The following is a 25888-nucleotide window of genomic DNA, read 5'->3' on the forward strand; positions in this document are numbered from 1 at the left end:
TAGAGAAAAACTTGACAATAGCTAATAAAATTCGAGATATCCATAGCCTACAACATACTAATTCTTATCCTAGATAGACCTTGGAAAATCTCCTAGGCATTCACACATTGAGATATGCCCAGGAAAGTGAACAGCAGCTTAGGAAACAGCCTGAATGTCCATTATCAGAATCTAGATCAGTATGCTTGGGGACCCTGGATGGCTCAGTCAGTTAAGTGTGGGACTCTTGATTTCAGCTCAGGTTATGATCCCAGGATCCTGAGATGGAGCCCCGTGGTCAGCTCTGTGCTCACTGGGAAGCTTACTTGGGATTCTCTCTCTCCCTCTCCTTCTGCCCCTACCCACTTGTACTCTCCCTCTCTCTATATATATTTCTTTTTAATTAAAAAAAATAAAATAAGGAAATCTAGATTAGTATATTTGGGTGGATTCATAGCATGTCATGTTCTACTGCAGCTAAAGTGAGTGAATCTAGAAATAGAAGAGAGTATGGTACATATTGGCAAAAAAAGGAATAATTACTTAAGAGATACAAAATGATGAGGAAAAAGAACAGAGTACAAAGAAAATATCAGTTGTAAGAGTGAGCACTGTGTAAGAAGTGCCACGTCCTTCCGACCCTAAGTCTATCCTATCATAGCATAAAGCCCAGCCTCCTTCAACAGAGGCCTAATTTAGTGACCAAATACTTCATAATGCCTTCCAGAAATCCTATGATTAGTTGGAAACATTTACATATAACTGGATAAAGCCTTGTCTACTTTAAAAAACACTGGCAAATATTCGAGTGATAAAGTGTCACCTGAATTTACTTTTTCCCCACAAGTCTGTAGTTATTTTTTACTTTGGTTAGAAGGTTGCATTTAACTGGATTATTTCATCTTTGGCCCACCCTTGCTTAATTAATTGGATTTTTAAAAATACCGGTATTTGAAACTAATATGATGAAAAAAATCAGAATTTCATGATTAATTAAAAATGGTAACACCCATTATATTTTGACTGTACTTAAAAAAATCAGTCTGAAAAAGTCACTAGTGAACTGAAAATGTACTGCTAAAACTCATATTATTTGATCATTTGAATCATTTGATTGTTTAATCATATGAAAAACCCCATATATATATATATGTATTTTGATATTTTTATATACTATTCTATAAGTGGAAATGTGATACATTTGGAAGCATTATACAACAGTTTCTTAATATGGCCCTTAAGTTTATTTTGATTAGAACCTCACCGAAAGTCCCAGTGACACACCTTTACAATGACTCATAGTTTTGTCTCTTTCAATATTGCAACATTATTATTTTGAGTTTCTTTATATGATTTTTGGCCAAGATAGCCAAGATTCTGTGAGCTTATCTCAAGAACGTTACCAAGGTTCATTTATCCCATTCCCCAACTTCTATTTATTTATTTATTTTTTTAAGAGCAATCAGATAGCTTTGGTAAGAAAGCTCTTTAAAAAAACTTAAGAAGAACTTATTTTTTACTTTTCTCTTATTTCTAATTGAAATGAATTTATGGAAACTGGGAGAATAGACACAGAGTAGTAGGTAAAACTAACTTAACTGCCTTTGAAAGTCTTAGACTTGAGATGTAAGTCTTAAATAATCCACATTATTTCTAGACTAAATATGGTGCAAGCTTATTGCAAATTTTCTGTACTAACAAATCAATATTGTTAAAATTCATAGAGTCATAATAACAATTTAAACTAGCTAAGGGGAGAACCATATACTAAATGTGCATGTGAAACACTCTATTACATTGATTTTTCCCCTAGCTATAAAACATAGGTTTTATTCTGAATTACATACATGAAATATGGTGAAATAAGGGTTTGTCCATCCATACTTAACATAATTCAGATATTTACTAATTTTAGGTGGAATTAAACTTAGAACTGAACGTGTGGGTGTCTGGATGCTTGGTAGATTCTAATGAGAGAGAGCCTTTAAAACAGCAAATATTCAAACCTGATAACAAATCTTGACGTTATCAGAATTTAATTTTAATTTTGTTTCAATAGAACATTATAATCATTATAATAACATTATAAATCATTATAATTATAAATCATTATAATCATTATAAAATCATTATAACATTATAAATACCAATATTATTGGTATTTAGAAACTATTATTTGTCTTGTGATATCTCTTACACAATATAGATATGATCTATAACTTTTTATAATCAGTTTTCAGAAAGATGCTTTAAAGTATGTAATTTTGACCCATATTACACACTGCCTGAATTGTTTTGTTTTGGAAATCACTTTTCCTTGAAACTTACCTATTTAGACTTTTTGCCATCCTTTTTAGAAAAGTGAAAAACCTAACTTCATTTTTGTGTGTGTCTGAGCCAAATTTTAAAGGATTACGTTCTTAATCTTGACATTCAAAGGAGACATCCCGTGACGTTGTAAATGTTCCAGCAGGATTAAGGAGAGAGACTGCAGTGTCTCTAAGAGCACTCCAACCTGTCTTCAATATGCTCATTTCTCAGCATCGGGGCAGGGCGGGGCAGAAGCTCTAAGTCCTTGACCTCGTCAAAGAAGTTAGCTGTGTCAGACTGTGACTACCTTTAATTTATTAAGTAATACAGAAGGAATTATTGTAGCACTTTTACTTTTAACATTGGCTTCCCCAGCCTTATTTGGAGATGCTGAAATAATAAATAGGAAATGTCTAATGTCACAAATATGTTGTTTTAAATTATAGATGGAAATTAAATAAGAGTAAGTGTGAAAATTATAATCATTTATTATATACAGTGTGTTTTGAGCCAATAGTTTTGCCATTTAGTCTATTCAATATATGTGTTATATTCAAAGGATAAAATTATCCAGGAATTATAACTAAAGATTTGATGTTTACTTTTGATTTAGACTATTAGGAAAGACCACTACACTGTCTGATATGAGTCTATGAAGACTGAAGCCGAACTGCCTATATAATGGGTACATAAAATACTAACTAGAAAAGAAGCCTGTATGTGGTTTCCAATAATAAATGTATAGGGAGACTGCAGAGAAATATTTAAAAGTTGGGAAATAATATGATACAAGATCCATTTACAGGAACAAGAATTTAATTTCCCTGCATCAATAGCCCAAGATGTGAAATTAGTTAAATGTATTGTCATTGTGCTTTGTTAGTAGAGAAAGAAGTTAGCATTGTGGTTGAATGCAATCATTGGGTTTCCTGTAAACAAGTGCAGGGCATTTTCATCTACTTTTCTAATTATGAAATTGATGGCTGCAAGTATTCAACTAGTATCTTCACTTGGCAACTGCTGAAATTGATTATAAAGTCAAAAATGTATTGTGACAAGCTTACCTGTCTGATTCTATTTTTCATCTTTCCTCCTCACTAAGTAATCACAGGCTTTTGTCTACAAATGACCATGTCAAATCTGTTGATGGTAGATTTAATGCCTAACAGGAAGATACTCTTTAAAGAATGCCAGAAAGTAGAAAAAAAAAATAAGTTGAAAAGAAAAATAGTGGAATTTGCCAGCTAGGAAAGCATCAGGAAACTGAAGCTTTTGAAACAGTTAATCCAGTTCACTCTTGGTTTTGCTTTGTTTGGAAAAATAAAATCTATCTCTTGTAGCCTTGTGGAAGCTAGTTAGATGAAGCAGAAAAAATGAAGTTTGAGTTCCTCTTTTCTGTGAAGCCTAGACTGTGCCCATCACTTTCTTGTTTAACATCAAGACTTAAATAGGAAGAATGCAGAGGGAAATTGTTTTTATCAGTTTTAAGTAAGTAAATTAAAATTGCTGCAAAAAAACCTAATTCTTGACTGGAAGCATTTCAAAAGGCTTTTCAGATGATGATCTCCCAGAGGTATTTTTAAGAAGTCTGTTTTCTCTTATAGTGGGTATATGTGTATGTCTTTGCATTACATCATTCCATTCTGTATACGGACATATTATCCATACACACAGGGATTTATAGGATTAAAAAAATGCTTAATCCTAAATATATTATCATGCATAATAAGCACCTTGTTTTGGTGTTCAAGATTTGAAGACATGTGTATATCTAGATTGTATTGTGTGTATATGGAAAACTAGCAGAGAGAACATTTAACTTTCAGGAAAAAAAAAATCCTTGTAGGACTATTTATGTGTATATGTTTCTGCCTCTAAGTATACATGTATTTTTCTTTACCTAGGCATATAAACCGATAGTCTTGGGTATATCTTTTAAGACAGAACCATACAATAGCATGTTGCTATTTTCCCAGTTCATGCTAGAGATCAGAATTCCAGAAAGGCCAGAGCGAAAGCACAAGGAATAATACAGATTTGATCAAAATCCATTTGTAGGCTACGAGATGATTGGCAGAAAACAAGCAATATTAAGCACTCAGCTCTGCTCAGAGAAAGCACAATGAATATATAGCCAAGAATACCATCTGTTGAATATGAAGTTCTTGGATCAAGACATTATAGATACATTTCCCCAAACAGCAGGGACAGAAGTCTTTCTGGAAACAAAATCACAATAGGGTTGCAGAAACGCCAAGTGTGAGAAAAGCAAGTAACTGTTCACTGCATTGTGGGGAACAGACTTCCTTACTGCTTGGGCAGAGTGTGATTAATTATATGGCAGGTTTTGTGTTGCTGGTAGTAAATAAATGTACAGCAGGTAGTCACCCTGTTCACATAATTTCTAAATCAGTATGTCAACTACTAGCCACGGCTAGATCAAAATCTTTTTGCCATGTATGGTGTCTGCATCTTTATTCACTCTCAGAATTCATCAGGTTCCCTGACACTCATTATGCTGCATAAAGAAAATTGTAGATTGGTTAAGTAATATCCAATGGAAGATTTATATTTTAAAAAGATCGATGAATGGTAGTTTTCTTTAAGGGAAAATCCAGACACAATTTTATACAAAAAAGCCCTAGCTAGAATGAGCCTGCATCTCTTTTAAGGAAGTGGCCTTGCATCTTGAGATAGACAATTGTTGATGTGGAATGACCTACAGTAGTGAGAAGTTGCATAGAAGAGGGGATAGAAACCATGACAAGCACAGCAGGAGAAATAATAGTGGTTGTACAGATGTTAACAAAAGGACCCTGACTCTCTTAACTAAACCTATTGAGAAATGTTGAAAACCAATGTAAAAGAGACTAAAATGTTGACTAAACAGAATTTCTTATAATTTTTTCAATCAAACTATTATAAGCATCTTCTAAAATCTCTATTATTATTATTTTTTACCCTGGAAATTTGTAAATTTCTCTTTGGTTTTCTGGAGCATCATAAATTGCTATTAAGACACAATTACTATGAACATATAGTAGGTGCTCAATAACTAGTTGATAGAAAAAGTCACCCTTTTTAAGTACTTTATGTGTATTAACTCATTTAATTCTCATAATTCTAAGAAGTGGATGCAATGAGGATCCCAATTCTTTCTGTAAAGAAAGTGAGGCAGAAGTTTTGGTCAAAATGCCAAAGTCACTGAGTAAATCGATGCAAACCCATTCCTCTTTCCTCAGATCTTGTACTCCTAACCACTTCTCTATATTGTACATGAAAAGAGCCATAGTATCCTTATAATGTATGTTTTTAGGTCCATAGCAGACCATGGATTTATAATGATGTTGTCTGTTGACCTGTTTGGGCAGAATATCCCCTAGGGGCAGTGTCCTATTATTATTATTCACGGAAAGAGATCTAACAGAAAAGTGAATATTTTTCGTAATTTTGAGAGATACGTATGACTTGAGGAATTCCTGTTAATACACCTCTATCAACAGATCACAAGCAACACAAAAGGCAGCAGAGTTATTTAGGTGGATTTAGAATTACAAAACAACCACTTAGAGAAAGTTGAGTGACTTTCTCTTCATTTTCCCTGAGCCTTTCTCTGTACCTTATGCATGCCATAAATATTGTTTTTGTTTGTTTGTTTTATGTTTATACCTTCTCTCTCTTTCTAGGTATTTATAGGCAAGGGTCATTATTTAATGATCTTTGTAATTTCAACTATTGCTAGTTAAAAAAAATACATGAGTCAAGGGATAATTCCCAAATTAGCAATGAACAGAACATCTTACATTGCAGCAGAACTTAAAACATTATTGCTGAATCCTTTAAAATACATATTTGATAAAGAGGGTAACAAAAAAGTCTATCTGCTCCCTTAGAATCTCCATACCCATGTCTGCCATCTTTTCAACGTGACCGAGTTGCTATGAAAATATCAACTTTTGAAAATAAGTAACAATAATTCTTTTCACCTACCAAGTGGAGTGTAATGAATGCTTCAAGTACCCTAAATGTTTTCAATGATAATATTAAAATATGGCTTTATCTTCCAATACCTATTTTAGTTACATGACACACTATCACGTGTAATACCCCAAATATCTTACACTTTAACTATTCTATCTTTACTTCCTAATATGGTACATTTGCACTACATTTTTGAACTATTTCAAACTTGTTATCTTGTAATTCTGACTCAGCCAGAAAACAGCTAAGAGTACCACTTGTTTGCTTTAGATAAATGAGCTCCTGGTCATTCATCACCTCTTACACTGAAAATGACCACACTATAGTGGCATCATGTTTTTGGCAAAAGTTGGCAAGATAATGTTAGTAATTATATTTGGACTATGCCCTCAAACATTATTTTTATAGTTTAAACTGTAAAAATGGCATGCTTTATATGGAACATAATATAATGTATTTTAGGAACAGAAAAAGAATTTGTAATAAATACACAAAAAACATATATGCCTTTTAAAGGCCACCCTGCTATTTTAACAATTTTAGAATTTTTTTGGCTAGGTTACCAAAATATGAAATGCCAAGGAAGATTTTTCTTATTTTTTCCTTTTCTTGGCATTACTTGTGTGTGAAGTTGAGTAAGATTATAAATTAATCTCTGTACTGATAGGTGCTGTATTGAATGCTGTGTATGAAATATCAAAAAACAGCTTAAATCATAACTGTATTTTCACATTTTTTGACTCCCAGTATGGAAATATTAAGGTTAAATATAGACTAGTGACATATTTGGATATATTTTCTTACCTGAGAATCTCTTTAAAGCAATTTACAGAAGTTCCCTATAACGATTTTCATTTTTCCCCATAATTCTACTTAATTATGCTCTTTGAATAGTGATTTTAGCTAATGGAGAAGTAACATTATATTCAGAGAACCGTCAACTATCAGGGTCTTACAATAAGGAGAGATCCTAAAAGAGGCTATATTAATGAGCTCAGCATTTTAGCTTTTGTACTTTTTTTGGTTGTTGTTGAGTAAAGTGAGCTAATTTTCTTTTTCAGGCCAGAGATAACTTAGTAAGATTTTAGAGGTGCTTGTCAAACGTAATTTGACCTAATAATTACCCCTAAAGATGTGATTAAGAAACACCTGACTCAGATGTCATGTACATATGCAAACCACGAGTCATCAGCCTTTCTCTGCTTTGATTTTAGTGGCTAAATGCCAAGTGCAGGCTGAGAACCGGCCCTGAGGAGGAACCTGCCAGTTCACAGTTTATTCAGGTTGTTGCACTTATGCCAAATGTGTCTAACGAGGGGAGGGTCCTTACTGTGTGCAAGCTTTAAATGTACACACTGTTCTGAAAGACTTCATGGGCGAGGGTGAGGAAGAATTCTTGAAAGCCGTTTTTTATATAAATACTAACAAATGTTAACAGAATAGTTCAAGCAGGAAAAAAATTTGTAGTTACACTAAAGTAGATATATACTCTAAGGATGCCAAGAACGGTGTCTTTTTTTTTTTCCTCTAGAACATCTACATTTGTATATGAGAAGATTATTTTTTAGTCGTTGGGGTTAACAAATTGATGAGAAGCATTTTATTCTTATATCCACTCTTTACTATTTTCTGTTCTGAATCCATTGATTAACGCCTAAAGAAAAATTTAGCTCCATGTGTCCTTTTCAATATATCTACAAAAAGTGTTTTCTAAATCTGTTTTCGTGTCCCCACCAAGCTCTTGCTATATCAAAGTTTTTAAGAATCAAAAGTTTGTTCAGTAAAAAACCTTTTAAAATACACTTGACAAGTAACATTATTAGAGTTTATCTCTTAATATAATGAATTTTTTCAGTGAGATTATGATTACTAACTTTCAACGTTCATTTCTAGCTTAGTTCATTTTTTAAACTCTTAATTTCTAGAAAAAAATTTTCTGGACATGACGTTATTACCTCCTGTTACCAAAGTCTGAAGGCAACTTTCTGAACTTGCTGCTGGCTTATGACCCACGCACGGGAAATAATGAAATGCCTATACTCACTGGTAGGCAAAAACATTAAGAATACGAATGGAAAATAACAAATGCATAACTTAAAGCACTTTAAAGTGTGCATATTCAGCATATTTTATTTACTGCTTATCTGAAAAAAAACATTTCAGATCTAAATGGCCTTTATATATATATGCGTATGGATTTCAACTATTTGTGGATTATGATGAAATATAGAAAATAATTACAGAAAATTGTTTTTTAAATAAAAATGTAACTTAAATTCGACTTGATGAGATTAACAATATTAAAATAGATTATTATAGAAAAGGTTTTTTGTCATCCGATTCAATATTTGGATTCACAGTGATTTTTCAAACTTTTATTAATCAGTAATTAGTTGATGGTCTGCATTTTGAATGAATTCTAAAATTAAATATTACTAAAATGAAAAAGTAAAAATGAGTTTGATGAAAAAGATAACTTTATATCCTAGTTAAACTCCATTTATTATCAGCTATTGTGAGGAAAGTTTTCTCAGCTAAAATATAATATATAATTGCATATATAATATATATATAATATAAAATATATTTATCTTTATATACTATATATTTATATAAAATATATAATATATATTTATCTTTATATAAAAAATATATAAAACTCTACTTACACATTTGTGAATAAAGTTTCCCCTTAACTCAAGAAGAATTTCACAATTTAGCAACACAGAGAGTGAGATTCTGGATGTATATAATTAAAGAGTGTAGCTAAATGCTTGCATGATTAAAGGAAATGAAAAATTAGAAGTATTTATAATGGTTGAATTGTGAAATTATAATCAGGCTCAATCTGAAGTACTATGATTTCCATTCCGGTGGTCGTTTCAGTAATCTCTCGCCTGATGGAGTTACTATTCTTTCCCCATGCACGTGTTCAAATTTTCTGCATACTTCACATTATGAGAAACTGCCTAATTCCATGTTCTTAGAAGTGCTTGGTGCAATGTTGATGTGCAATAAGGTTTCTTTATGAATAGAAAAAAGTAATGTACAAATATTTTCTATAGATACATACTCTAAAATATACATATTTCTACATCTCTAAGAAATGAGATTATCCTTTTCCAAATAAATATAAAAAGGCAAATGTTAGATCTCTATCTTTGTTAGCTAGAAGGATGAAATAATAAATTAAATGAAAGACTTTGTAGCGATAGACATTGAAAAAAGAAAAAAATGAATTAGAAACAGCTACAAAAAAGGTATGTTTTAGATCAGGTTCTAATCTATGAACAGTGGTAACATTTATGTTTTCCAGAAAGATTTGGTTATACTTCCTTGAAACTCTTTGTTGTATTAAAATCAGAGAACATCACTGTTGAAAGGGCCCTTACAGGTCATCTAATGTAATGGTTATTAACTGATTTGACTTATGAGGCACTTTGTGAATATTATGATGGTCAAAGACCTTCTCACTGGAAAAGTACACTTTGTCTAGAATCACTTTTTGTACAATTCTGCATACATTTCCAAGAATTTCCTTTAAGCCAGGCAACCCATAGACACAATTAAGAGCTTCTGATTATGCACAGTTTACTTTATAAATGAATAGACTAGAGACCAAGAGAGGAACCAGACTCCTTAAGTCCAATTCCATCGACCTTTCCATACCTCTTCAAGAGTCCAGCCATCCACACAGATCATGTTCTAAACAGATTCCCAATCTATTTTTTTTTTCTATTTCTGTGACCTATTGGAAATGGAAATGTGTGGAAGTAACTTCCACTTTCCATCAGAGACTTATTCCTTTTCATTACCTAATTCTGTCTATGGCAGGGGGAGGGGGGTATTTTGCCCTTCTTTTGTGTTTGTGCATGTGTGTGTGTGGGCATGTACATCTCCATTTCAAAACTGTGAAATAGGCTGTCCCACTTCTCTTTTAAAAAGTGTTTTCTTCTGCATCATTCTGCCAAAGGATAATGTACAGTGGGGAATTTCTTGCCCAGTGCCAAGCATTTGGATGTTGTATTCTGACTTCCCACAGTTATTACCTGATTTTCAGACAGGATGTTGCTATAAACAACAAGGAGTTATTTTGAACCTCCTAGAGTTAAGAGATTTCTGACAACTAAAAAATATCAGGAAGATCCATTTTCTTTACATTCATTTAATTATTTAATTATGAGGGTGTCCACAATGGTACTGCTGGCTTTCCTCTTACTACACTGAGTAACAGTCAAAAGGTTTGTTCTATCATTTGTATCACCCTTGCAAAAAAAAAAAAAAAAAAAAAAAAAAAAAGAATAAAAAGAAAAAGATGCTCAGTGAAATTTGGTATGGAGAGGATGGTTTGAGGCTTCTTTCCAGTTCTTTGTGCTCCTTAAAAATTTCCATCACTGAGCTCATCTCTTGAGGTGGCAAAATATTATACAGAACTAGGATTTTCCTGAGCAACATGGCAAACATTTTTGTCTTCTACAGATTTGTTTGGAAATTATAGAGATGAAATTGCAAGGTATAGTGAAATTTCTCTCTATATACTATTTGGAAGAGAAATCATTTAACTTCAAATTCAAACCTAAGCTTTGCTTAAAAGCACCACGGCAGATACATAAACTACACTTTGATTCATCTTTAGTTCCTCCTATAATCAAGTTAATAATTGTGTGATCTTGATGAGTTACACTTCTGAGACTTCGAAAGTCAACGATGTGAGCCAGAGTCCTTCTTCCCTCCAAGTTTGTGCGGCTTAAATGAGATAACATATGGGATACTCCTAATGTAAATAAAAGATCACAAGATCACACAGAAGGTTTTTATAAACCTTTATTAGTGCCATTTGAGTTTATCTTCACTCAATAACTCAATTTTAAAAGATCGTCTCACTTCCATTCTTTTTCTCCCCCCATTCATGGTGGGTGAGTTTTTAGAAGATGTGAATTCGAGGCTTGTATTTGCGACTACTTTGGGGGACATCCTGTAATGTCCACCTGAACAATTTCCATATCCTCAAAATAGTGATCATAATACCTGCCTCTTTAATGTTCTAAGAAGGATTAAGTGAAATAATGAGTGTGAAAACCATTTGTAAATTACCATTGCCAAAGCGAAAACGAGATGATATTTCCACTCTGTAGAAAATCTCTCAGTAAATAAAGTCATCAAAACTAATTTGATTTGCAGAACCAAATATTTGAATCTGTGCAGATATCCACAATGATCTCTAGCATAGAAACATCCCAGGCTTCCTGATACAGAGCTGAGCCAGTCCATTTAGATTTCGCATTAAAAGAGAGATAGCTGCAGGACCATGGTTTTGTCAGCTATCATGTAAGTACATGTTAAAACAAATCAATGAAAGGCTACAAAATTGGCCAAGCAGGTCTTAAAGACTGAAAAATCTGCCCCATGGATTATGAAGGGAAATGTGCATTTTCCTTGGTAGGAAATGTTTTACTTTTTACCGCAGCATCACAAACAGGTCATACTGAGATAACAGAAAGCATTTTTGATAAACAGAAGCAAATCAGCAAGCCACAACCAGCAGTGGGACTGGGAGCAGTTTCACAGAGTCTGTTAGAGACAAATGGAACTGCAGAGAGCATTAGGGAAATTCCTGCCCTTCATCCAAATACCATGATAGGGAACACATAAACAACAACAAAGAAGGGATGGTTCAGCCAAAACATTGGCTGTGGCAATGCACATTTACTTTTAAGTCCTCCAAAAATTCAAGTTAAGTTTTATTATAGGCTTTACCAAAAACATTATGCCTTAGGGACAAGTTATTCAGAGTTAGCATCAAATGTCCATTTGCTGTATAATTCTTTTATGATTTGAAAAAGCAAGATCCTTGGGCTTAAATATTGATAGCCAAACTAGTAATCTTCTTAGAGAAGTTGCAGCTCTGAGGTAAAAAAATCAAATCCAGTAGTTAGGTATTTTCAGACACAAGAAAGACCTTGACCTGTTTGAAAGCCAAAGATATAATAAAGAACTGAATTATAGATCTAATAGGCAGGGTATTTTTATGGTTGAAACCTTAGCTTTAAATATCCCTGGATGCCATTTTCTTTCCTTTTGTCTTAGGCTATTAATTATGGTTATAAGGATTAGTCCCATGGTAGATTTTGTACCTAGCTTAAATTACATTTTCTTGGTCTACTGAAGCCCTCTCTGCTACCCTCACCTTTACCCGAGAGTATTGAATCTGAGGATGATTAAGGATAGGAACCAAAGGGAATGGGAGTAGCTCATCTTGTTTTATACTTCTTCTGTCTTCCAGCTGGTGTCTTTAGTCTAGGTATGTTTTGTGATGGAGCATTATAAGAAATCATTCATTCTGATTTGTAAAAGTGATTTCAGTATATGCATTTATTTATTTATATGTGTGTGTGTGTGTGTGTGAGTGTGTATGTGTATATATATATATATATATATAGAGAGAGAGAGAGAGAGAGAGAGATTCTCACTCTTCCAAAGGTGAAAAAAAAATAAAAAACTCATCTTGATAAGTACTGGTGGAGTGAGGCTTGGGAGTGAACCACCGGACAGATTTTTGCAAGGGGAATTAAGATGCTCTAAAACAGAAAAAAAGAAAAAAAATGAAGAAGCTCTGTATACTATTACAGTGTTTAAGAAATTTTCTGCTAGTTTGTACTCTTGCTCTGTTTGGTATTTCTTCTAATAATTGTTACAGAATGATTGTTTCATATTTGATCACTTACCAATATATTTGTGCTGTGTTAGCTTTAAGCAAGGTATTTTAAATTCTTAGCTTATTAAGCTTGAAGCAGTCTTGCCATGGTGCTCCCATCATCAGATGTTGCATTGTACTTGGTGCTGGTGGCTTAGGGTAAATAGAAAACTGTTGTACGGAAATAACCTACCTAACATTTCAGGCCCCTAATAATCACTGCAATATTATGTTATATAACTTCTCTAATAATGTATACATAGCATGTAACAAAGGCCAATCATGTATGCAAAAGATACTCTCAAGGCCCTAAAATAGTCTCAATATTTGCATGATATAAAATCAGTCTGTTGCCATGAGAAGTTTGGGGCAGGCAAATGGAATTATTTCTGGTATTTAGAATGTATTTCGTTTAAATATTCAAGGAAATCTATTTTACATTTACCTTTTTTCTAAGATTTGAATCACCTTTTGAATGTAGAAGGGGGTGTGATCAAGCTTACATGAAAATAGAAAGTTGGGTCACTTCCTTCGGAGGAAAAAAAAAAATTAGGAAGTAATTGAGAGATATAAAAAGGACCTAGAGAAGAGCCTCCTTTTCACCTTGTCCCAAAATGCAGGGTAACAGTAGACACTCTCAATTAAATTAAAGGGTAGCAGATTTAGAATTTCTTTTTGTAGCATATAATCAATCTGTAGGGTTCATAACCTCAGGAGGGTAAGTTAAATCTGTATCTAGAATTTAAAAAAGATCATTTCTGGCTGCAAATGTTTAAGTGATGGTGTAGGAGTAATCAAATCTCATACTTTCAAGCGTAAAATGACCTACGGACAAGGAAAATCTTTTCTCTATGTAAAACATAATCAGACGTGTTGTTTGCCTCAAACATTATACGTTTGTCAGTGTGAGGAAAAGAACAACCCAGGTGAGTGGATTCTATGATCCATTCTCTCTGTTGGCTCGTAAAGTTCGTTACTGAGTTTATTGTGTTCTAGAAGAAATAAACAAGCAACTTCTATACCCTGCTCCCCAAAAAACCATTAAGTATACTTACTCTCTCTTTCAGGGTCTACAGTCGATCACGGTGAGAATATTAATGAAAAAACCAAATACATTGCTTTTTTTTTTTTTTTCTATTGTCAGGTGTCTCTGTCAATGTGTCTGTCAATGTGCTTTTCCATTAGAGAGAGAAAGAGGAACAGAAAGAATTTTGTACAACTACTATGCAACTTTTGTTTTAGATAAAGCAAATTTCCCCTAAGTCTCTTATTCTGACATTCACCAAAGTATGACAAGGAGATCGTATGTGCCTGCCAATTTTTTAGACTATCACACAGTGAAATATTTCTATCTTTAAAAAAGTAAACAAAAAAAACAAATTTGTTTTCTCATATAATTCGTATGCATGGACTGTGTGGCTGTGACTATTTTCTTCTCCAAAAATATATAATTGGTCTTTTTTCTGTAATTTCCCTGGAAAGGCTTAATGAATTTATATTCAACTTGTTACCTACCCAATAAATCCATCAAGTGTAGTAAAAGTATAATGAAAAAAGTGCTGGCCTAGTTCAAAGGGAGGCTAAGTTCTGTGACCTTCATATGTATATTCCTTTCCGTTTTCAAATGTTAACTGTAAGTACTTGCTCTTTTCTTAATTATGAAATAGATTTATTTTAAACTGAGGCACAATTCTCCACTGAAGGTGTAGGGCACCATTATCTTTTCCTTACTAAAGAAATTTATGTTTCCAGATAGTAATATAATTTTTAATTCAAATGAATGATTTTCTAGGAAAGGTCTTCCAGGCCATAGATGATGTTAATGGAATGTATTTGAGGGTAGGACTGTAACCTCAAATTCTTTGTATACTTCTATCTAGGTAACCCTAGGCTTGGTTCTTTATCCATCTATCCAGAGGGGATAAAAATGAATCAGGACCTAGGATTTATCTCCCAGCAGCTGTTGATTCCCCTACACAGTGATGTCACTGCCCACATAGGTAAGCCAGCGACACCAGTTAGCTTTCCTGTTCCCATATTTAAACCCTATTACCATCTCTGGGGATGTTCTAGTTTCTAGTTCTCATAAATGACCACAGGGGAAAAAAAAGTCAGGCTTCAGTATCGGCTATTTTCATGAAACATATTTGTAGCACGACTTGACCTAGCACTTAGAAAACACAGAATAATCATTATCATCTATTGAGCACTTCGTGTTTACCGTTTATAGTTAATATTATTTCCAATCTTCCTAATAACCCCGCGGTGCCAATGTTTTTACACTCAATCTGCAAAGACTGAAAGAAGTTGACCAATTTTCCCAGGGCCCCAAGACAAACCTTCCAAGAAATGATAGGAGCAGAGAAGTTGGGATCACAGCAGGGGTTCTGATACCAGACTACTCAGGGGCACATCTTTTTGGTCACTAACTCGTGACTATTGCAGAGTTATTTCACAGGTAGATGGTAAGCATGTAACATAAATACAAGGTTCTCATTCTTGCTCTGGTTATTGGGAAAGTTAACCTTGGTTCTAGCAGTCTGCTCTGCCTTTAAAGTAGAATAGATGAGCATGACACATACCTGGTGAAGCGTTTTAATACAGAGAGTATGAAAGACAAAATACCACTGCCCGAGCGGCTTCAAGAACAGAAATGTATTTTCTCATAGTTCTGGAGGCTGGAAGTCCCAGATCAAGCTGTAGGAAGATTTGGTTTCTCCTGAGGCCTCTTTCTTTGGCTAGCAGAATGGCTGCCTTCTCCCTGTGTCCACGCATGGCCTCTGGGCATGTACACTCCACTGCTGGTGTCTGTTTCTATTCCTAGACTGATATCAGTCCTATTGATTAGACCCTACCCTTATCAGTCCATTGATTAGACCCTACCCTTATCATTTACCTTTAGTTATCTCTTTAAAGGAAACACCCTGGGCACCTGAGTGGCTCAGTCGGTTAGCTGTCTGCCTTTGGCTAAGGTCATGATCCCAGGGTTCTAGGATTGAGTCCCACATGGGGATCCCTGCTCAGCAGAGGAATCTGCTTCCCCATCTCCTGCTGTCTCTCCCCGCTCATGCTCTTTCTCTCTCTCTTTCTAAAAAAAAAAAAAAAAAAAAAAAAAAACAAACAAAAAAAAACACTATTTAAAAAATAAATAAATAAAGGAAACACTTCTAAGTGCCATCACGTTGGGACTAGGGCTACAATATATGAACTGGAGAAGAATGCAATTCAGTCTGTAACACAGATGGAGAGGGAACTATTTGCCATAGACACAGTCTTGGTAATGGCAGTATACTCCATTACAGGGCGTAGATATTGCCTTAGTTATGCAGCCTAAAAGAGGCAAAAGTGAAGTTACTATTACCCTGTATTGTGGATCTGAGTTTAACACTGTTCTCTGGGTAAAGCACATTTCCTTTATAGGAGCAGCATGTGTCTGCAGAGGAAATCTGCCTAAAGCTGTTTTCCCTAGTGAGATAGGCAGATCAGACACTCAGAAAAAGTGTCAAGTAAACTTGGGAAGACATATATTTATCATAAGTAATAAAATTCGAAGTATTTATTAGGTATCTATTATATTCAGGATACATGTTAGGGAAAGTGGTTGGTAATGGATGAGAGGCTTTGCCCTCAGATCTGCTGGATTATTATTAAAGCTGAGGAGGAGAATGTTATTTTCCCTGTTTCACATGTGGAGAAATGAACACCTTAGAAGCTAAGAAACTCTTCAAGGCTAAACAGCTAGTGGGTAGAATAGATCGGTCATTTACATTCTTAAGCCCATGCTTTCGCCTACCAAACCAAACCAACTGGTGACCCCAAATATGAAAAGGTAACTTGGCCTATGTCTCTGTTAGCATCTGTAGTGATGTATTATGATTAATGTCATGCACCTGCCCCTTCCTGGGGGGAAGGGAACGTGATGGATTAATCTTTACGTTGACAGTGTTTAATCTTCTGCCTGGACTATGGTGAGGCCAAAGGGAATGCAAGACAAAACAAAGGAAAGAAGGAAAGAGGAGGGAGGAGGGGCAAGAGGGTAGGATGGAGGGAAGGAAGGAAGAAAGAAAAGGAGGAAGAGAGGAAGTAAAGGAGGAAGAGAAGGAAGGAAGGAAGGAAGGAAGAAAGGAAGGAAGGAAGGAAGGAAGGAAAGAAGGGGCAACATGGCTGACTACAGTTGTCACTGTTCTGCTGCCCGTGTATCCTAGTACCACCACAGCGGCCATGAAATGCATACAAATTTATACATATCATAGCTTGGAGCTTAATCAAATAATAGCTCAGATTTCTTTAGTTCAAAAAAGGCCTTAAGGAGAAGATAAAAGTTGTAGCTGATGGTTGAAAGTAGATTTTGATAGGTAGATTTGTCAGAGAAGAACAGTGTGGCTGAAACAGGGTGCATTAAGATCAGTGGGCTGAAACAGGTTTGGAGCAAAAGACTGGGGGGTGAGTTAAGTCAGTGTCAAACAAAAATGTAAATAAAAGGCTAAGCATTTCTGTAGGCAAAGACTTCAGTAAGACTGAGGTAGATGAAATGTGATTTTCTCATCTGAGTATACGATACGTTTACTTTTGGTCTGAAGAGTGACTACAGGGGAAATCCTGACAGAAAACAGGTTATCATTAGGCAAGACCCTTGTGCTTTCTCGCATGGTTAGCGCTGGAAGCCAGAGCAGAATTTTGGAGTTCCTGGATACTTGAGGGATAATCTACTTTACCCATGCATTGGAGAGAAACTCAGCTGTAGGAAAATAGCATGGGCTAATTCAAGTTTATGGAAAAACAACAGACCAGGGTCTCAGATCTCCTGGTTCTCTCTCCCCTGCTTTTTCCATTTCAGTACAAGTTGTGAGTGGATGAGTCAGGGAAATAGAACATGGCCTAATATAAATTGTTTGTACTTAAAGTTACAGAAAAATGGTCTTTTATCTAGATAGTTCTGCACATGCATTTACTTATATCTTTGGCATGTGGAAAATTGGTTTCATAATCTCCAGAGAAAAATTGTTAATTTCTGCCTGGAGCATTCTCTCTGCAGATTCCTATCAGAATATTTGCAACTCTAAAATTAATTTTACCCTATTTACTGTGTTGGTTGTAATGAATCATATTCAAAATCACCAAAACCTTATACAAAAGACTGCACAGAAGAGGGGGAAAAATGCATTTGGTTTTCCCAAGCTGCTTCTCTGTTGATTATTACCAGGTAACCTTTTTTTTTTTTCTATTTCTCATTCTCATTTGTATGAAAATCCAGATAGAAATGAAAGTAATGTATTAGCTGTTTTGGAAAAAAAAAATGTTAAGTCAATTATACTCTTGCAAGATTTATAAGAACTAAAGTGAGTTTAAATTTGAATTGTCAAAGGAAATTTTACATGCATTAAGCACTCAGTAAAATCCATCATATGTATTTAATTATGTACTGGGTTTTGAACTGCTATATCTAAAATGGTATTTTTTAATAAAAAAAGATTTTTTTAAAGAACATATTCTAGGCATCACTTTAAATTATACTTGTAAGTATAATTCAGGTATTAAAGCATTTCAGTGAGACGATTTGGAGGTAGTGTGTGTTTCTGCGTGTGTGTGTGTGTGTGTGCGCAACACAACTAAACCCATTTTTCCTTCCTTTTTGTAATAAGCATACTTGGGAAAAAGCAATTAACAACTGTCAAGTTTGTTGAAATGCAAGTGCCTTAAACCTTATATATTTAGGTGCTCTGGAAAGCATACTAGTCTTTGTTATCTTTTAGATTCCTAACAATATGCGAGTGTTGAATTTCCACAGGTTGGGGTATTATTTCTAAGTCTGAAAAGTCTAATCTTAGCAGAGTAAGCATTGACCTTTAAATCTCCCCTTCAAGTGAAATACTTAAAAACTGAGCATATTACACAAATGCACTGAGCACACATTTTATAAATGCAAGGCGCTGCAAAGCATACCGAACAATTCAAAGATATATGAGATGGTCCCTGTGTGTGCACATTGCATCTGTACACTCGCCCGGTAAAATATGGACGAGCCAACCATAATTCTATATTACAAATGAAAGGACATGGTAGGACTACTTTGTAGTAACAAACTCATCTCTTTATGCATGAGAAATTTCTCTTGGCTCTGACCCTAGTAACTTCAATATTACCCCTGTGGAGAATTTCTCAAGCCCTATTAATGTTTTCATATCTGCCAGTCACAGAGAATTATTTAAAAATGTAATAAGACGTTGAAAATTCTAGCAATAGCCACCATTCTTAAGAGTTGTTAATTTAAATGAAAACTGGTAGGTACCATAGACCCCAAACACAGCCACTTTGAAATGATAATTTTATCCTTTATTTTATTCTCCTCTTCCCTAAACAATGTCTGAAACCCAAAATAATGTCACCTGGTATCAGTCTAAGCCAAGTCAAGTGCAAAATGTAGAAACGAAATGCTTTATTTTGCCAGCCTCTCTGGAGCTATTGAGATTCACAGAAAAAGGCAAAATTCCTGGGAGCATCAGCGTTCATGATGTTGAAGATTTACTCTGAAAGTGGAATGATGAGGAAATGCTTTTTTAATCAAAAGAAAAGTGAAAAGGGCTTGTGAAAGTGGTATTAAAGTGACAGTCCAGCATCATGTACAAAGATACATGTGTGTATCTATACACATAATTTGAGCATATGGTTTTCATTTTCCTGTGCGTTTTTTGGATTTTACATACTAAAAGTAATAATAACAATCTACCTTTTAAAGATACAGTTTAGTCGTCATAAGGTCTAGATTATTCACATTTACTCATACACATGTTTTATATAGTATGTAGTACATAGAATTATCTAATAGAAATATGATTTAATTTGTATAATGTAGGATCACTGAAGGGTCGTTAATGTTTGGGGATAAGTTTATTTTTTATTTTGATGTTCACATTAGTATCACATGTGGCAGAAAGAAAAAAATACAATGTCCACAATACTATCTTCATGGGGAAGTACTTAATATTAGCCATCATGAAGGTCTCCTTGTGAGGCATGATTAATCCCAGATCAGTGTCCTTTAGCTTTTAATAATTACATTGCTTGAAAGATATCATGTTACTTTAGACATGTGTTTTCTCATATGTTTTATAATGTTTCTATAATTAGAAAATTTAGATAATGGTGAATTTCATTTTTTATTTTGGAGAAAACTTTGTATAGGCCTTTCAACTCTGTACCAGTTAAATACCATTAACATATCACCATTTCTTCACTTAAAAAAAAAAAAGATTTATTTATTTATTTATTTACTTACTTACTTACTTACTTAGAGAAAGTGCATGCACACGTGCATTGGCGGGGGGAGGGCAGAGGGAGAGGGTGAGAGAGAGAATCCTCAAGCAGACTCCCTACTCAGCACAGAGCCCCATGCAGGACTTGATCCCAGAACCCTAAGATCATGACCTAAACTGAAATCAGGAGTCAGCCACTTAACCAACTGAACCAGTCAGGCACCCTACCAGTCTTCCAGTTAAAAAAAAAAAAAAAAAAGTTTGATTTAAAGTCTTTTTGACCTTTTATTCTAATTTATGCTTGGTTTTCAACTTCTATCTTCAGAATCTTTTTCCAATATCTTGTTCCTTCCCATTGTGCTGCCAACATTCTCTTAACTGAATTTCTAGGGTTTCCTCTTCGCTGGTCCAACCTGTGAAGTAAGAATGTTCTTCCTAAAATCTGTCTCGTCATATCACGGGCCGTACATTTAGAAACATTAGTGGTTTAGAAGCATTTGGGATAGCACTAGCATAGGAGAAGACCTCCTTTTCTAAATGTATTCCCTCCTATAATCTGGAATATCCATTATGGATCACTTTGAGGACCTCAAATATGTGACATCATTTCATGCCTGCATGCAGTAACTTGTGCCGTTCTATTCACAAGTGTGCTTTCCCCACCCTTTGTCCAGTCCTTAGTAGGCATAAGCCAGTCATTTCAAATTTCAGGATAAATGTCAACTCTTTAGGCGGAATTCCTCCCTCAGATATGGGCTTCTAGAGCATAGTACTTTGTACAGTTACAGTTTCTCAAATATTTGTGTTATCAATATTTGTGTTATAAGCTCTTCCAGCGCAAACGTCAAATTCTGTTTATTTTTCTACTACCATAGGACCCCAAGTAATGACTGTATATTGAATATGCTCAGAGACTGTTTTACAAAAGACACCGTCCATGAGGCTTATAGAAGATACATTCATTCTTAGTTGCACTAAATGATATTGTCCACCAGATACATGGATAGCAAATAAAAAAAAAAAATCTTGCATCATACACACCCCTCCTGTCCTCAACTTTATGATTTAAACTTTATGTGATTTATATTGGGAAGAAATCAGTTTGTCCTTATAGGTAAATGATATAGTACTTAATTGAATCAATGCTCAGTGTTTCTTGCCAGAATGTTATCATTTGCTAGAGCAGTGATCTTATCCAAGAAAATGTTAGTTTTTATGTGTAAAAATACATTACCATGCACTCTGTCTTCCCAAACTATTTTGAGCAACTACTTATAATGATTTAATTTGCAGGACTGTGTGCCTAATAAGCTTTCTGTTGAAAATCCTCGCACTGAGCTTTCTAAGAGCGACGTGGTCTACATGTAAACTCTTTGCAAACAGCATCTGAATTACAGGCAGAGACACACACATTGGGAGCTGCCAGAATTGTGTTTGTTGTGGCTGCCTGGTTAGCTGCTGCTTGAACAGCTTAAGTATGAGCGTACTGATCGATTACTGCCAGCTCAAACAAGAATTGCGCCAACCTAAAGGGAAGTCAGAGTTGTATGCAGAGCTGGGATGGTAAAATTGGCAGGGGTAGGTGATGAGAAGGTGGGAAGAGCTACTTATTATAAAGATACCAGTGTACCTTGAGAGCTACATGGCGGTTTGTATATACTATTTCAAAGATAGCAGTTTGTAGCCACTTAATAAAATGGAAAAGAGTTTCATTTTGGCCCAGAGAACAATGCCTGCTTTTATATACAAAGTGAGATGGGAGATGAAGCTGTTTGTGGGAAGAGTCCTATCGAAAACCTCGCTTTGAACCGAACTCTAGCTGAATAACTCTCATAATTTGTGTATTATTTTGTGTATAAATAGAGCACACTTTTAATATAAAACTAATAACCCAGTCGTACAACAATTACTTTATGAGTTTTGCAACAACAAGTTATGCTTTAAATCTGGCTCATATGGATGAGTAGAATAAAAATATTGCATTTAAAATAACACATGTGGATGATTCACAGAATCCAGGATGTCTATGTTAAATTCTGCCTGGATATAAGTCAGAGATATAACAAGAGAACTTCCTAGAAACCACTCAGGTATGTATGAGAGCAGTTAAGTAAGAGTGAGAACCTCCCTGCTGGAATATTCCTGTTACAACTATATTGTCTGGAGGTGTTTGCTCTAGAAACTTACTCTGGTCACTCTGGGAAAGAGCAACCTTAACAACAACGAAAACAAAAAAGGAGGGGGGTATTCACTATTCCAGAACTTTTTTTTGATAACACCACCTGTAGGGGTGTGTGTGTGAGTGTTAGTGTATGTTAAACTTGGGGCTCTAAAGATTATTTTTTAAAAGATTTTATTTATTTATTTGAGAGAGTACATGTGCAAGAGTTGGGGGAGGGGCAGAGGAAGAGGAGGAAGCAGATTCCCCGCTGAGCAAGATGCCTAGCGCAGGCTGATCCCAGGACCTGGAGACCATGACCTGAGCCCAAGGCAGCTGCTTAACCAACTGAGCCACACACACTCCTGGGGGTCTAAAGATTATTAATAGAGAATTACAGAGCTCATTCTAAGGATTTAGGCACAAGCCTAGAATGTAGATTTTTAAAACTTCAGATGATATTGCAGTTGAAGTAATATGCTAATTTTATGGTTGGACGGAAACTAGTTATTACAAATGAAACACTTCACGACATTTGTTTAAGGCAGTCGATCATGTGCCAGTCCAGTTTTGAATCCTTTTCTTCCTGAGGTTCTCCCATTTTCCTTCTTGTTCCACCTTCTCTGATCTTCTTCTGGGTTGGGTAGTAGCTTTCTGGAGTCAAACCCAGAAATATTACTTGCAGAAATGTTCACCATTTTTATCAGTGGTTGTGCAAATATTCCCTGAAAATACAGAATCTTCCTACTGCTTCTCTGAAGGATCAGCTGGTCTTCCTTTGGTCTCTGTAGTACGCTAGTCACCAAGTACATGCTCTATGTGAATAGAGCTCCTCTTGCTGTATGGCTGGGGCCTTCTGAGTTTGATGAAGTGAGGCTTCCCTGTGTCCTCTGGGGATGAAAAGAAGGTTTGATTCTCTGCTGCTGTGGACAGAAGAGTCACTTCCTGATTGGGATCTGAGCTAAAAGTGGATCTGCCTTTGGGCTAACATGTGAATGCTATGATACTTCCTCTTTAACATGATTAACCATACTTCCTGGTCCCAGAAAGCCAGTGTGACTATTTATTTCACATCCATTATCATGAAATTATTTGTAACAGGGAAAAAAAAAAAAGTTGGTGGCATGGCTACACTATTGTGTAAGGGATCTTGTGTAGAATGTAGACTTCTACTAATTCAGATATATGGTTCACTTTTTGCTTCTCAGAAGTGGCATGCAGTGTGATTTATGAAAGAGCATGGGTTTCCTCCTTGACATTAGACAAAAGATGAAGATGTTCAGTGAATAATGACTATTCTGGCCTCTTCTGTGTAATCCATTATGGTTTCCTAAACACTACTCCTTCAACGTCTTCTTCATCCTGTTTTACTTGAAATGTCTCATAAGTTTTGGATAGTTATTTAATTAAGATGACTTCTTATGGTACAGAAACCGAATACAATTTACGTATTTTCTATATATCCTTTTTTTTTGTAGTTTGCAAACTGTTCTTCTATAATAGTCCTCGTTGTAAAACTTAACCCTATCAGTAATCCACATATATTCCCAAAGCAGTGTGGCAGTGTGGTGTGTGTGTGCGTGTGTGTGTGTGTGTATGATAAAATTACCCAATTTTTATAATGAATTTATAATGAAGGAAGAAGGGACCCAAGTAATGACATGAATATACGGGTGATAGAATGTAAATTGAAAGCTAAATGACACTAGAGACGTATTTTGCATTTACATTTTTTTTTAATATTTCACAATGAATCGGGAAGAGCGATACAAGTATATGTGATAGAAGGCCCATTAACTGGCATAGAAAATCGCTGGAGCAGTGTAGTTCAGCAGAGAGACCAAAGCCACGTAATGAGAGTAAGAAAGCGGTGTTGATAATTAGAATGAGTCAAAAGCAATCTCCTGCCTGCTTTCGCTTGCACAGATGACAGGGGAAGGAAAATGTTCTTTTCTTCTGAGACAGAAGCAGGACATCAGTCAAAATGATAAGAGATGTCAGTGTAATATTCCTCTGAGTCAGGTACCACTGAGCTAGGCATCTGGGACTAGAGTTTCTAATCTTTTTCTTTGCTTCCGTTTTACTTTGGGCTTTGGAGTCATAGATTCCATATCAATATATGTTTTAGAAAAAGTTCACAGTTCTTAGTGGGGAGAAATAAAAGTAGTTTATAATCTAATGGGACAAATATAGTCTTTGAAGTCAGTAAAATTAAAGATTTCTAGGTTTTCATTGTTAACTTGAATAAGGAATTTATATTCCTTAAAATGGGTATGAAATTATCTTTCTCACAAGAATTTTGTATGTACTGATAATTAAACATATGTAAAACATCATTGCATGGAAGAGATCAAGGAAGAATTTTTATTGGTAGCCGCTATTAAATTCACTTAAGGGATAACCAAGAAAAATTGTTAATTTTTATGTTAGCAAAATGAACCAGCACTTAAGGTAAAGGTTTAACATTAAAAAAAGAAATAGTATTGAAAAAATTTTTTAGTTTGTGGAATTTTCCAAATAAAACTACAGAAAAGGAAATTTCTGTGTTACTGATGCCAGCCAAAGGAAAACATATCTTAAAATTATCTTAATCTCAAAAGCTAAAATAGATCATGACCATGTTTATAGTATGAAATCAGTAAATATTCACTCTACTTCTACATCCTATCCTGCTAAAAACTGAGTTTCTCTTTTTACATACTTAATTTGGGGTAATAGAGACTCCTAATAAAAGTTACTAACGAGAAAAAGGTAGAATTAAGTTGATATATACTGATGTTCTAAACATAGAACTACGACCACAGCAGACTGTAAAGTAATGCATCTAGAAAAAAAGTACACTCTAATTATATGAAAGAGAGAGAGGAAAGGGTGCCAAGTCATTAAATAATGCTCTTAACTAAGTTAACTGCTAATTCAGTGATTCAGTGTTTGTGCCAATAGGTTTCCACCACCCGCAGTGAAAATTTCACAAGAGACAGACCCTACTTTTTGTGATTGCATAGACACCTACCTTATAGCCAGAATATAGTTACCTTATAACCAGATAGGGCCCACAAGTGCTATTTTTATTAAGGAGGAAATTAACTGAGGTAATTCATGTAAAATGTTTGAAATATTCCTGGCACAAAGCAACTGTGCACTGCATTGTAGATATAATGTATTAGTAAATATCGATTGATTCATTCATTTTCCTCCCCATGTCCCTCCTTCATGTCAAGCATTATAATCATCAGTCACAAAATGAGAAAGAATAAACTCTGGAGAGAAGACTCTCTCAGTCTGTTGTTGTTGTTACTGGACAGCAAACCAACCCAAGACTCAGTGGTTGAAGACAATCAGCATTTGTTAGCCATTGGGTGACTCTTCTGATCTGTGCCATGGTGAGCTGCTGAAGGTGGGGTTCAGTCTCCTCCTGTGTTGTCTGGGGGTTGCTTTGCTGACCATGGCTGGACTCTTCCATTTTTCTCTGCTGGGACAGCAGGGCAACTCTGTCCCAACAAGTTAGCTCAG

At 35.0% G+C, this 25888-nt stretch overlaps 1 protein-coding gene across 5 annotated transcripts in view; it reads left to right on the forward strand.

Annotated features, from left to right (window-relative positions):
• PCDH7 (protocadherin 7) overlaps positions 1-25888 on the forward strand; it is a 415361-nt gene that overhangs the window by 353936 nt on the left and 35537 nt on the right. The window lies entirely within an intron of this gene.

This window comes from Mustela erminea, chromosome 2 (genome assembly GCF_009829155.1).
Source record: "Mustela erminea isolate mMusErm1 chromosome 2, mMusErm1.Pri, whole genome shotgun sequence".
NCBI classification, from domain to species: domain Eukaryota; kingdom Metazoa; phylum Chordata; class Mammalia; order Carnivora; family Mustelidae; genus Mustela; species Mustela erminea.